Consider the following 13,877-nt stretch of genomic DNA (forward strand, 5'->3'; position numbering starts at 1 on the left):
TGGAAAAATTATTTCACCAAAAATCAGAGTGAGTAACTGTGATTTTCATGACAAGTTATGTGATGTTGTGAAAAGAAATGAAATCCAGTGTATCAGGAGATCCATACAGACTTTGTCATGGTTTACATGCCACATGGGTTCTATCCCACATTTGGGTGAGAGAGAGCAGGATATTATCTTGGTGGTATTGCATTCAGAATTGATGCCTTCCCAGTTTGCACTGCAGGATGTGAAGAGAAAATAGGGATATGACACATTTTCATGCTATCACCTTTCTTCCAAAGGCTAAGGGCATGAGAAGCATGGTGTTCTTTGTGTGCAGAATAACAGAATTCAGCTATCTCTAGAGCAATCTTTCTTTTTACCCAGTAACATTCTCCTCAAAGGCCTCCCTTGGAGAGAATATCTCAGCCTTACCCCAACAAAGATAATTCACAGTCATGACTACTTTGGCTTTCAGATCACCTATGGCCCTTTCGATCCTCTGCTAAATGATAAAGACCAGTTTCCCTCACTCTATCAGATGGCCACCAGTGACAGCTCTGTGGTCCATGGAATGATCTCCTTGTTGCTGCATTTTGGCTGGACTTGGGTGGCGCTCTTTGTATCTGATGATATGAAAGGAGAGCAGTTCCTTCGGTACTTTGAGACAGAGATAGTAAAGAGAGGTCTCTGTGTGGCCTTCACGCAAAAGCTCCCTGCCACTAAGAGACTGTATGCCTCCACTGATATCACTTTCATGACTGGGATCAGCCTTTCTTCTGCAAATGTGCACGTACTCTATGGTGAAGTAAGGAGACTCACCAATGTGGACTTTGCAGGAGGATACTTTTTAACTGTGGGCAAGGTGTGGATCATGGTAGCAAAGTGGAACATTGTTGTGCATGAGACATACCGTGCACTGCACTCTTTCCATGGAGGCTTCTCATTTTCACCACACAAGGGGGAAATCCCAGGCCTCAAACATTTTCTCAAGACAGTGGACCCTTCCCACTACCCAGAAGACTTTTACTTCACTAAACTCTGGTTTCACATTTTCACCTGCCTACCTTCTGGGTCACTATGTGGAGAAATAGGAGACTGCCCACCAAACACTTCCTTAATGTTTTCCCCAGGAGACATCGACATAATGACCATATCTGACTCTAGCTATTTCATCTACAATGCTGTGTATGCAGTGGCCCATGCCCTCCATAAGATGTTTCTAGAGAAAGTAGAAATGGGATCTCCAGGAGATGCAGCTCAACCTAAGCTTCTCCCTTGGCAGGTAAACCTCCTCCAAAACAGGACAGGCATGAAACCCTAATATATTTGCACTTTTTTTTTTACTGAAGTAGAACTCCATGGTTTTTGTCATATACTGCCAGATAAGGTTTAAAAAGCTAATCAAATTCTCAACTAAGTTTCTATAGGAGAGCAGAGAAAAACCCACACGGTATCAATTTTAAGCATTAGTGAGATATAAAATTCTAAGTATAGATAATTTAACACATATAACTCATGTGTTTGTCTTATTTTGGATCTACAAGGACTGCTAGAAATCTTCAATTTTAGAAAAATGTATATCTTTAAAAAACTAGACTTATGTCAAATTTTAAAAGCATTAATATTCTGACTTTTAAGTTTACTTTGTTGAACCCTAGAAGAAGCTCAGGTAAGAACACAACTGGTTACCATCATTAAAATTATCCTTTAGCACACCCATCCATGACAGACCCATGTTTAAGTGCAAAGCTTACCTTCCCTAAAGCCCCAACTAAACCTCCTTCCTGGTCATGGATACAGCAGAGTGCATGCCTAAGCCAGCTAATATAATTTACTGTTTGTATCAAATCACTTCCCATCATTTCTTCAGGCAATGATAGAATAGTTCCCCTCACATGAACCCATGACATGGTGACCACCCAAACCCAACTAAGTCTCTCCTAAGAAGAATCCCTGAGGATTATGAGCCTGGGAAGTGACTGCTTAGTGCATGTACACCACTCAATAACCTGTAACTTGAATTCCATTTCTGGGATTTCTTCAATCTCATTGTCTTCACAATCTCGTATTGAAGTGTTGTGTACTTTTGTGGCCATCATAGTGTCTTGCTTATTCTGTTTCTTGAACTGGTGCATTTGTTGATCGTCATTTGTGGAGATACTAGTTGGTTTCTGTGTTTTATCACTGTGGTGGCTTTCATCTTTGGATTATGTGTGGATTAATGGAATGTCTGCTTCCAGGGAATCCCTAGAGCTTTGTGGTAGATATGTCCAGGAAGCTCTTTTCAGTGCTCCAGGGTGAGGTTTGTATCTGAGGTGACACACCCAGGTTTGGCATAGTAAATCTCTATCTCTTTCTCTCTTTTTTTTTTTTTTGATCAGATAGGTTTGTTTTTGTCTGTTGGTGTAGACTCAGCTGAGCTCCTCTACTCAAAGGAGGCCAGTTACTGGGTGCTAGCTCCAGTGTGTATATTATTTGTTTGCTCTGCCATAAGGACCACACAGAGGATCTGTGCAGTCCTCAGTGTAAGCTCAGATTCTCCAGCAATGTCCCTGGCCAGCTCACCAGGGAGCCCTGATCATATGGCGCCTCAAGCAGTGAGTGCCCAAAGTCTCAGCCACAGGCTGAGTCCTCTTATATGTTTGTCTTGTTTTGGATCAACAGGGACTGCTGGAAATCTTCAGTTTTAGAAAAATGTGTATCTAAAAAATAGGCTTATGTCAAATTTTAAAAGCATTAATAATGTGACTTTTATGATTACTTTGTTGAACTCTAGAAGAAGCTCAGGTAAGAACACAACACATTCCTGCACACAAGCCTCCCATAGTCACAAGCACTCAGCCCTCTGTCCTCCTCACCAGACTCAGGAGTCTCTGCTTGGCTGTTTGCTGGTGCAGCTGTTATGTATGTCCAAGGTTATGCCTGTTCTCTATCAGCTTGTTACAGGACACAGTTGCAGGGTAATTGGAGAGAGAAAACATGCCCCCTACTTTGTTTATTTTCCTGTAGTTTGTCAGGTACACTATCCCCCATGGGACTCCAAGCTGGATTCCCTCTAAGCTCTTCCTGCAGCTTTTCGCCAGTGGCTTGGGCTCCTGCGGACTGGTCTCACCTCACTCTCCAACACTGGTGCAGAGGCTCTCAGCTGCTGGGGTCCTGAGTTGTGCATGTCCTTACCCTCCACATAGATCCACTGTGTCCCTCCAATTTGTGTAGAATTTCCTCTGCTGTTTTCTTCCTAACACTTCCCTGAGCCTGCAGTCCTTCTACTTTTTCTTAAACTATGTTCTCCTAGGCTACAGCAGCCATCACCCTCTCTTCTCCACCATTTTAATCCCATCGCTAGCACCTAAACTTGAATGCTGTACATCTTACAATTATGTTTGTCCTCTAGCTTCACCCACTCCTGAAGAAAATCCAGTTTAGGAACAGTGCTGGAAGTGACATATCTTTCCATGAAACAAGGCACGATGTGGTACAATATGATATCCAGAATATTGTGAATTTTCCTGTGGGCCTTGGGTTGATGGTCAACATTGGAAAGTTTTTCTCTAAGAGTTCACGTGATCAAGCCATGGTTATCAATGAAGACATGATAGAATGGCCTATTGCGTTCAAAGAGGTATGGATCCCTTTCAATACCACAGGCCTACATAGAGGTCTGAGTAGAATCTTGGGAGTAGATTAATTACAAAGCCTTTATGTAAGCATCAGAGTCTCAGTTCACATCATGGTTTCCAAATACATGGTAATACTTATATATGTAGCTAATCCTTACATATTCTTATATATATATAATCCTTATTATATATATATATATTATAATCCTTATAATATATATATTACAATCCTTATAATATATATAATCCTTACATATTATATATATATATATATATAAATAGGTAATCCTATATATATATAAAATATATGTAGGTTATCCTGTATATAGGTAATATATATTATGTATTCTTATATATATATAGAGAGAGGTAATCCTTATATAGTCTTAGGTAATGCATGTTGAATGAATGTGCAACTTGGAATAATCTACTGATTTATTATTTTTTTAATTTTATTTATTTGAAAGGTAGAGTTATAGACAGTGAGAGGGAGATACAGAGAGAAATGTCTTCCATCCAGTGGTTCACTCCCCAAATGGCTGCAACGGCCGTGCTGTGCTGATCTGAAGCCAGGAGCCAGGTGCTTCCATCCAGTCTCCCATATGGGTAAAGGGGTCCAAGGACTTGGGAAATCTTCTACTGCTTTCCCAGGCCACATCAGAGAGCTGTATTGGAAAAAGAGCAGCCAGGACTAGAACTAGTGCCCATAGGGGATGCCGGTGCCACAGGTGGAGGATTAACCTAATGTGGCACAGCACCAGCCCCTGATTTTTTTTTTTAATTCGAGCACATACATTTTGTAGATGTTTAGTGAATAGAATGAAGGCTATAAATGAAAAGAAATAGAGAGATTAGTGTATAGACACATAAATCCTAAATATATCTATATATTCTGAAGACCTTAATCACATATGGTGAAGGTCTTTATGTTGTGATGCATGATGAACACAGTGGATTATGGGTTGACTTATCATTCACCTCTTTGTAGATAGTATTTCCTTTTTTCATTCCACATGCTACTCAGTCTTCCACAATTTATTCTACATAACATCTTGAGATATTGACAATAATTTGTCATGTTTCCAAAATATATTTTCTGCATGACCAAATATAACAACAATGCATTGCACCCAAGTGATGTGTTTATCTCTAAAATTAATGGTCTGCCTGAATGGAAAATATCATAAATGTACTAAACACAATTATTGTTTTGTAACACATTCTAACCATTTCTATGTTGACCTGAATTTTTCATAGTTACTCTCAGTGGTGTGCCTCCGTATCATGTCTTTTGTTTCTTTTATCTGTGATATAAAATATTCTAATCAACTAAGTATGAGTTCATGGTCAATTTTTTTCTCAGACATTCTAGTTTTCAGAATCATTGCCACATAGAAACCCACATTAAACATATTTTGGATATAGTGGTTCAATAAGAGATAAATGGCAGAGGATGTTAGTTGGTGATGTGTGAAATAAAAGTGATTAACTGCATTTGTAATATTTGCTACATGTTGATAAAGTACAATGATGACCACAGAAGCTCCACATTAGCTGCCTAGGTAATGATGACTTGGCAGGCATAAGAGGAGACACAGTGGTGACCTTCAACTGAAGGTCACATTTTCTGTGGTGAGGGGTTAAGCATTGAAATTCTATCAATGTGGCCAATAATCAAGATGAGTGTTTCTACTTTTTCCTTTCAGACTCCTCAATCTGTGTGTAGCCAGAGCTGTGGCCCAGGATTCAGGAAAGTGCCACAGGAAGGAAGACCTGTCTGCTGCTATACTTGCACTTTTTGCACAGACAGAGACATTTCCAATCAGACAGGTAGAAACCGTATCCATTTCTACTGATATCTCCACTGTCATAATTATACTACTCAGCCAAAAAAGGAATGAAATCCTGCCATTTGCAACAACAGTGATGCAACTGGAAGCCATTATGCTCAGTGAAATAATCCAGTCCCCAAAAGATAAATATCATCATATGTTTTCTCTGATATTTAGTAGTTAATATAGACTACAAAAAAGCATTGCTTAAGAATGAAACTGACATCTTAGGATTTCATTATGTTTTTTAGCTCTTTTCTATACCCCTGTGGAACAGTGTGCTGTTTCTACATTTTACTTCTTGAATATTATGGCTAATGGTGCATTAAGTCTGTGGTTATAAAGCAATTGAATTTGTATTATTGTAAAAGTTAAAACAAGAAAGGAAAGAAGGAAGGAGGAGTATTCTGGGAGGGAAGGGAGGAGGGAAGTATGGCTACCATCTTAGAGTTGTTTCTATAAAATATATGAAATCTGTTCTCTTTACATTGATAAAAATTTAAAATAAGAATAAATAACCCAAAGTGAATTGTGATTGGGAATGTGATGGGAGAGAGAGTGGGAGGTGGGGGATGGGAGGGTTGCAGGTGAGAGGGAGGTTATAGGGGGGAAAAGCCACTGTAATCCAAAAGTTGTACTTTGGAAATTTATATTTATTAATTAAAAGTTTAAAAAAATGAAAAAAAACCAAGAATATTTATAATGAGATTGTAGTGAACCATTGCTATGAATACAAACATTCACTTGTTATCTCCATACATCCATTTTATGATCGCTATGTCTACCACATTATGTGTAGACTGGTTTCTGGTGGCGCTCATCCTTTTGGGCTTAATTGTGCTATTGATTTGACAAGACATCTTATTTTACCCTCCAATTCTGAGAGAGGCAGTCCTAATCTGAGCTCTTCCAATGGGCTGTGCTTAAATCTAGGCAATACATGTAAAAAGCATCACCACCAAGCTTAGTTATGCTTCCTTAGATGAGCAAATCCATGTATTTTCATGCATAAATGCAATGTACAGGGACGGTGCAAGTTGATACAGAAATGTTTTATTACTCTTGAACCATATTTAGCATTATGCAGTGTGAAATATGAAGACAATATATAATCATAAAGGATGCAGATTGGCATCATTAAAAAGGGTCTTTGCACAAGATAAACATTTAAGGAATTACCTATGAAAGCCAAATATATCAAATTATGTAAAGTAGACATACACTAATTAGAAAATGCTTCCATTATTCAAAATACAGAGCAGATAATACTTTTTAAAAGATTTATTTTATTTATTTGAAAGACAGAGTTACAGGGTCAAGTAGAGACAGAGAAAGAAGTCTTACATCTGCTGGTTCACTATCCAGATGGCTGCAATGGCCAGAGCTGCACTGACCTGAAGCCAGAGGCCAGGAGATTCTACCAGGTCTCCCATAGCAGGTGCAGGGGCCCAAGGACTTGGGTCATCTTCTACTGCTACCCCAGACCATAACAGAGAGCTGGATCAAGGGGCAGCTGGGACTGGAACCTACACCTGTATGGGGTGCTGGCCAGGGCATTAACTTGCTGAGCCACATCACCAGCCAAAAAATAGTTTTTATTGCTCAAAAATAATAATTCAATGACCATTAATGCAGCAGTAGAAAGCACTTAATTTTTCACACTTCAGAGAAAGAATAGATTTATCAGGTGTAAAGATTATAACAAATAATTTATCAGAGTGATGTGCAACACCCACTAAGTATATGAAACAAGAAACAAAAATAAATTACCATCATATGAGAATTCATAGCTCATCACATAGGTGCTTGTGTGTGTTCAGATTGTCTCTGAGACAAAAGCTAGGAGCACCTACTGATTCTAGGAAGAAGGCATTCTCCCTGGATTGGGAATGCAGAGTTACCCTAGTGCATCTTGGTATATGATAGAGGCAGTCTGTTCTCAAAGTGGCAGTGCAAAACTGACGCCTTTCCTGGATAGAAAAAGGCAGCAATTAAGTATCAATCCTGAGTCTCTCTTTTTCCTCAGATGCAGAGCAGTGCATCCCATGTGCAGATCACGAGTACCCAAACATGGAGAGAAACCACTGCCTCCCCAAGCTGGTGACCTTCTTAGCCTTTGAGGAATCCCTGGGGATAGCTCTGGCCTGCATGGCTCTGTGCTTCTCTGTCCTCACGGCTGCGGTCCTCTGGGTCTTTGTGAAGCACTGAGACACTCCCATCGTCAAGGCCAATAACAGGACCCTCAGCTACATCCTACTCATTGCCCTCCTCCTGTGCTTCCTCTGCTCCTTACTCTTCCTTGGCCGTCCCAACACAGCCACCTGCCTCCTCCAGCAAATAGCATTTGGCCTTGTGTTCACAGTGGCTGTTTCCGCTGTGCTGGCCAAGACCATCACTGTGATTCTGGCCTTCAAGGTTACAAAACCTGGAAGAACTATCAGGCGATTGCTGGTATCAGGAGCTTCTAACTCCTTCATTCCCATCTGCTTCCTGATCCAACTGGCTCTCTGTGGCATCTGGTTGGGAATCTCTCCTCCCTTCACTGAGTTAGATACACACTCTGAGCATGGCCACATCATCCTGGTGTGCAATAAGGGCTCGGTCACTGCCTTCTACTGTGTCCTGGGATACCTGGGCTCCTTGGCCCTGGTGAGCTTCACCTTGGCTTTCCTAGCCAGGAACCTGCCTGACACGTTCAATGAAGCCAAGGTCCTGACATTCAGCATGCTGGTGTTCTGCAGTGTCTGGGTGAGCTTCCTGCCTGTCTACCACAGCACCAAGGGGAAGGTCATGGTGGCTGTGGAGGTCTTCTCCATCTTGGCCTCCAGTGCAGGGCTCCTGGGCTGCATCTTCCTCCCCAAGTGCTACATTATTCTCATAAGGCCTGAAAAGAATTCTTTGAAAGACTTAAAGAAAAGAGCAAGTTCTAAGGGATTCTAAAGATTTCCACTTGTTTTGCTGTCACATATTCAGAGTTTATGACCGATAATCCAGACTGAAGTGGCATTTAAGATATATGAAGTAAATGAAATTGATTTTTCCTTTAAATACAACTGGTGGGTTGGGTGTTTAGCCTAGTGATCTGAGAGAATGGCATCAGTTTCTGGCTCTGGTTTTTGCTCCTCACCTGGGCTACTGATTCCCTGGAGGAAGTGGTGAATCTTCATGTAACTTTGTCCTGGCCATCCATGTAAAATTCTTGGGTCTGACTCCCTGTTGTTGGTTGTAGCCTCGACCCAGGTACAAGCACTGGGGTTGAGGAGGTGTGAGGCATTGAATAGGATTTCTCTTTGTCTCTATCACTAAACTTCTTTTTCTCTCCCTCTCAGAGTTAGTAATGGAGTTTAGGGAAAAATTTTAAATTGAGTAAAGTAAATCATGGTGTAAATCAAACCTCGGATGTGCATCAAGGCTATAACAGCAATGTTATTTTATATTAAATTGCTATTCCTAAAATTCTGGAGACTGAATTAATTTCTATTTATCAATGTGCAGACAATGTAAGAGTTCTTATTTGCTAAGACATCTAATTAACATGCTTCACATTCTGTTTGCCCTGGCTATTGATTGTTTAACATATAATTCTTGGCATTGTGATTTAAGTGAGGTTTTTTCCCCAGACACAGGAGGAGCATGGTCAAGCAGTGTTCCTTGTGGGGATGCCACGAGTCCAAAAAATCTTAATAAATACTGATTGTTGAGTGGATTTTTGTGTAAGGTGTAAGTTGGGGGACTTGCTTCATGTTTCTGCACGTGGAAATCCAGTTTTCCCAGCACCATTTATTGAATAGACTGTCCTTACTGCAGGGATTGGTTTTGGATCCTTGATCAAATATAAGTTGATTGTAGATGTTTGGATTGATTTCTGGTGTTTCTATTCTGTTCCATTGGTCTATCCATCTGTTTCTATACCAGTACCATGCTGTTTTGATTACAAATGCCCTGTAGTATGTCCTGAAATCTGGTATTGTGATGCCTCTGGATTTGTTTTTATTGTACAAGATTTCTTCAGCTATTTGAGGTCTCCTGTGTCTCCATATGAATTTCAGCATCATTTTTTCCAGATCTGAGAAGAATGTCTTTGCTATTTTTATTGGTATCACATTGGATGTATAAATTACTTTTGGGAGAATGGACATTTTGATGATATTGATTCTTCCAATCCATGAGCATGAAAGATTTTTCCATATTTTGTTAGCCTCCTCTATTTCTTTCCTTAAGATTTTGTAATTCTCATTGAAGAGATCTTTAACGTCCTTGGTTAAGTTTATTCCAAGGTATTTGTGTTTTTTTGTGCCTATTTTGAATGGGATTAAAGATCTAAATCTATGACCTAAGACCATCAATTTATTAGAGAACATTAGAGAAACCGTGCAAGATACAGGTACCGGAAAAGACTTCTTGGAAAAGACCCTGGAATCACAGGCAGTCAAAGCCAAAATTAACATTTGGGATTACATCAAATTGAGAAGTTTCTGTGCTGCAAAAGAAACAGTCAGGAAAGTGAAGAGGCAACTGACAGAATGGGAAAAGATATTTGCAAACTATGCAACAGATAAAGGATTAATAACCAGCATCTACAATCTACAAAGAGATCAAAACAAACAACCCACTTAAGAGATGGGTCAAGGACCTCAATAGACATTTTTCAAAAGAGGAAATCTAAATGGCAACAAACACAAGAAAAAATGTTCAAGATCACTAGCAATCAGGGAAATGCAAATCAAAACCACAATGAGGTTTCACCTCACCCCGGTTAGAATGGCTCACATTCAGAAATCTACCAAAAACAGATGCTGGCAAGGATGTGGAGAAAAAAGGACACTAACCCACTGTTGGTGATAAATCAAACTGGTCAAGCCACTATGGAAGTCAGTCTGGAGATTCCTCAGAAACCTGAATATAACCCTACCATTCGACCCAGCCATCCCACTCCTTGGAATTTACCCAAAGGAAATTAAATAGGCAAAAACAAGACTGTCTGCACCTTAATGTTTATTACAGATCAACTCATAATAGCTAAGACCTGTAATCAACCCAAAAGCCCATCAGCAGTAGACTGGATAAAGATATTATGAGACATGTACTCTACAGAATACTATATAGCAGTAATAAAAATGAAATCCTGTCATTTACAACAAAATGGAGGAATCTGGAAATCATTATGCTGAGTGAATTAAGCAAGACCCAAAGGTACAAATATCATATGTTCTCCTTGATTGGTGCCAACTAACCGAGCACCAAAAAGGAAACCTGATGAAGTGAAATGGACACTATGAGAAACAGTGACTTGATCAGCCCTTGTCCTGACTGTTCATGTACAATTTAATACTTTATCTCTTTTCAAATTTTTTTGTTCTACTTAATATCATTGGTTGTACTCTGTAATTAACACATAGTTATTCTTAGGTGTTGAAATTTAACTGAAAAGTGATCTCTGTAAAATGTAAGAGTGGGAATAAGAGAGGGAGGAAATGTACAATTTGGGACATGCTCAAGCTGACTTGCCCCAAATGGTGGAGTTAGAAACGTGCCAGGGGATTCTAATACAATCCCATCAATGTGGCTTGTGCAATGTCATCTCACTAGCCCAAGTGATCAATTCCAGGTCACAATTCATCATAATGATAGGACTAAGAGTCAAAGGGATCACACAAACATGACTAGTGTCTGCGAATACTAACTGATAGAATAAAAAAGGGAGAGAATGATCCAAAATGGGAAGCAGGATACACAGCAGACTCATAGAATGGCAGATGTCTTAAACAGCACTCTGGCCTCAGAATCAGCCCTTAAGGCATTGGGATCTGGCTGAAGAGCCCAGGAGAGTATTTTAGGCATGGAAAGCCAAGACACTCTGGCAAAAAAAAAAAAAAAAAATAGGACCTAAATGAAAGATCTCTGTGAGTGAGATCCCAGTGGAAAGAACAGGTCATCAAAGAAGGAGGTACCTTTCTCTGAAGGGAGAAGAGAACTTTCACTTTGACTATGACCTTGTTGAAATAAGATCGAAGTCAGTGAACTCAAAAGACTTCCATACCTTGGCAACTCATGATTAGAGCCTAGGGAGATTACTGACGCCTTCAACAAGAGCGTCAATTTGTTAAGTCAACACAGGAGTCACTGTGCACTTACTCCTCTTGTAGGATCTCTGTCCTTAATGTATTGTACAATGTGAATTAATGCTGTAACTAGTACTGAAACAGTATTTTACACTTTATGTTCTGTCTGGGTGCAAACTGATGAAGTCTTTACTTAATATATACTAAATTGATCTTCTTATATAAAGATAATTGAAAATGAATCTTGATGTGAATGGAATTGGAGAGGGAGCGGGAGATGGGAGGGTTGCAGGTGGGAGGGAAGCTATTAGGGGGGAAGCCATTGTAATTCATAAACTGTACTTTGGAAATTTGTATTTACTAAATAAAAGTAAAAAAAAAAGAACAGTGATCCTACATGGGGAGTAAGTGCACAGTGACCCCTGTTGTTGATTTAACAATTGACACTCTTATTTATGACGTCAGTAATCAGTCAAGGCGCTTGTCATGAGTTGCCAAGGCTATGGAACCCTCTTGAGTTCACAAACTCCTATCTTATTAGGAGAAGGCCATAGTCAAAGTGAAAGTTCTCTCCTCCCTTCAGAGAAAGGTACCTCCTTTTGTAATGGCCCATTCTTTCTGATGGGATCTCACACACAGAGATCTTACATTTAGGTTATTTTTTTGGCACTCTGTCTTGGCTTTCCATACCTAAGAAGCTCTCAAGGGCTTTTTAGCCAGAGCCAAATGTCTTAAGGGTTGATTATGAGGACAGAGTGCTGTTTAGAACAGCTGCCATTCTATAAGTCTGCTGTGTATCCTGCTACCCATGTCAGACCATTATCTCCTTCAGTTATTATTCTTCAGTTATTATTAGCATACACTAGTATTGTTTATGTTTTGCTTTTGACACTTAATACTATCATTATGATCAATTGTAACATTAAACTGAACACTTTGACTAATGAGATGGCATTGGTACATGCCACCTTGATGGATTGAATTGGAATCCCTGGCACATTTCTAGATCTACCATTAGGGCAAGTCCACATGAGCAGGTGCCAAAGTGTATATCTCCTCCCACTCTTAGATTTAACAGAGATCACTTTTCATATATTTAAATGCCCAAGAAAAATTGTGTGTTAATTAAAGTGTTCAACCAATGATATTAAGTAGAACAAAAAAAACACTAAAAGGAATAAAATAGTAAGTTGTTCCTCAACAGTTAGAACAAGGGCTGATCAGATCATTGTTTTTCATAGTGCCCATTTCGCTTCAACAGGTTTCCTTTTAAGTGCTCAGTTAGTTGTCAGCAATCAGGGAGAACATATGATATTAGTCCCTTTCAGACTGGCTTATTTCACTCAGCATGATGTTTTCCAGATTCTTCAATTTGTTGCAAATGACCATATTTCATCTTTTTTACTGCTGCATAATATTCTATAGAGTACATATCCCAGAATTTCTTTATCCAGTCTTCTGTTGATGGGCATTTAGGTTGATTCCATGTCTTAGATATTGTGAATTGAGCTGCAATAAACATTGAGGTGCAGACAGCTCTTTTATTTGACGATTTCATTTCCTTTGGGTAAATTCCAAGGAGTGGGATGGCTGGGTATGTGGTAAGGCTATGTTCAGGTTTCTGAGGAATCTCCAAACTGTCTTCCATATTGGCTTTACCAGTATTCATTCCCACCAGCAATGGATTAATGTGCCTTTTTTCCCACATCTTTGCCAGCATCTGTTGTTATTTGACTTCTGTATGTAAGCCATTCTATCTGGGGTGAGGTGAAAACTCATTGTGGTTTTGATTTGCATTTCCCTGATGGCTAGTGATCTGTTTGCTATTTGGATTATTATTATATTATAATAATTATTATAATTTTATTAATTTTTATTATATATTATATTATATAAGAATATTTATTATTATTATCTGTTGGCTGTATGGATTTTTTCTTTTTTTTATTATTATTATTTGACAGATAGTGAGAGAGAGAGAAGGAGAGACAGATCTTCCTGTCATTGGTTCACCTTTCAAATGCCTGTTATGACCAGAACTATGCTGATCCAAAGCTAGTAGCCAGGTGCTTCCTCCTGTCCTCCCATGCAGGTGCAAGGGTCCAACCACTTGGGCCATCCTCCACTGACTTCCAGTACCACAGCAGAGAGATTGGCTGGAAGAGGAGCAGCGGGGACTAGAACCTGATTCCCTTATATGATTCCGGCACCGCATGCAGGGGATTAAATAAGTGATCCATGGCACTGGCCCATGTGTCGCTCCCTTGCCCACAAAGGAACGATGCTGCTCCCAGCTGATCGGTCTTCAGTAGACTTTTATTTAAACAGGATAGAAAAAGAAACCCTTGAGCAAGGGGAGCTCCAAAAGAAAGGGGAAG

General features: G+C 39.6%; 1 pseudogene; it reads left to right on the plus strand.

Moving 5' to 3' along the window:
• The first annotated feature begins 523 nt into the window (after positions 1–523).
• On the plus strand, positions 524–8,377 carry LOC100355683 (vomeronasal type-2 receptor 116-like; annotated as a pseudogene).
• The last annotated feature ends 5,500 nt before the right edge of the window (positions 8,378–13,877 follow it).

This window comes from Oryctolagus cuniculus, chromosome 16 (genome assembly GCF_051225735.1).
Source record: "Oryctolagus cuniculus isolate XC-2025 breed Fujian yellow rabbit chromosome 16, ASM5122573v1, whole genome shotgun sequence".
Lineage (NCBI taxonomy): Eukaryota > Metazoa > Chordata > Mammalia > Lagomorpha > Leporidae > Oryctolagus > Oryctolagus cuniculus.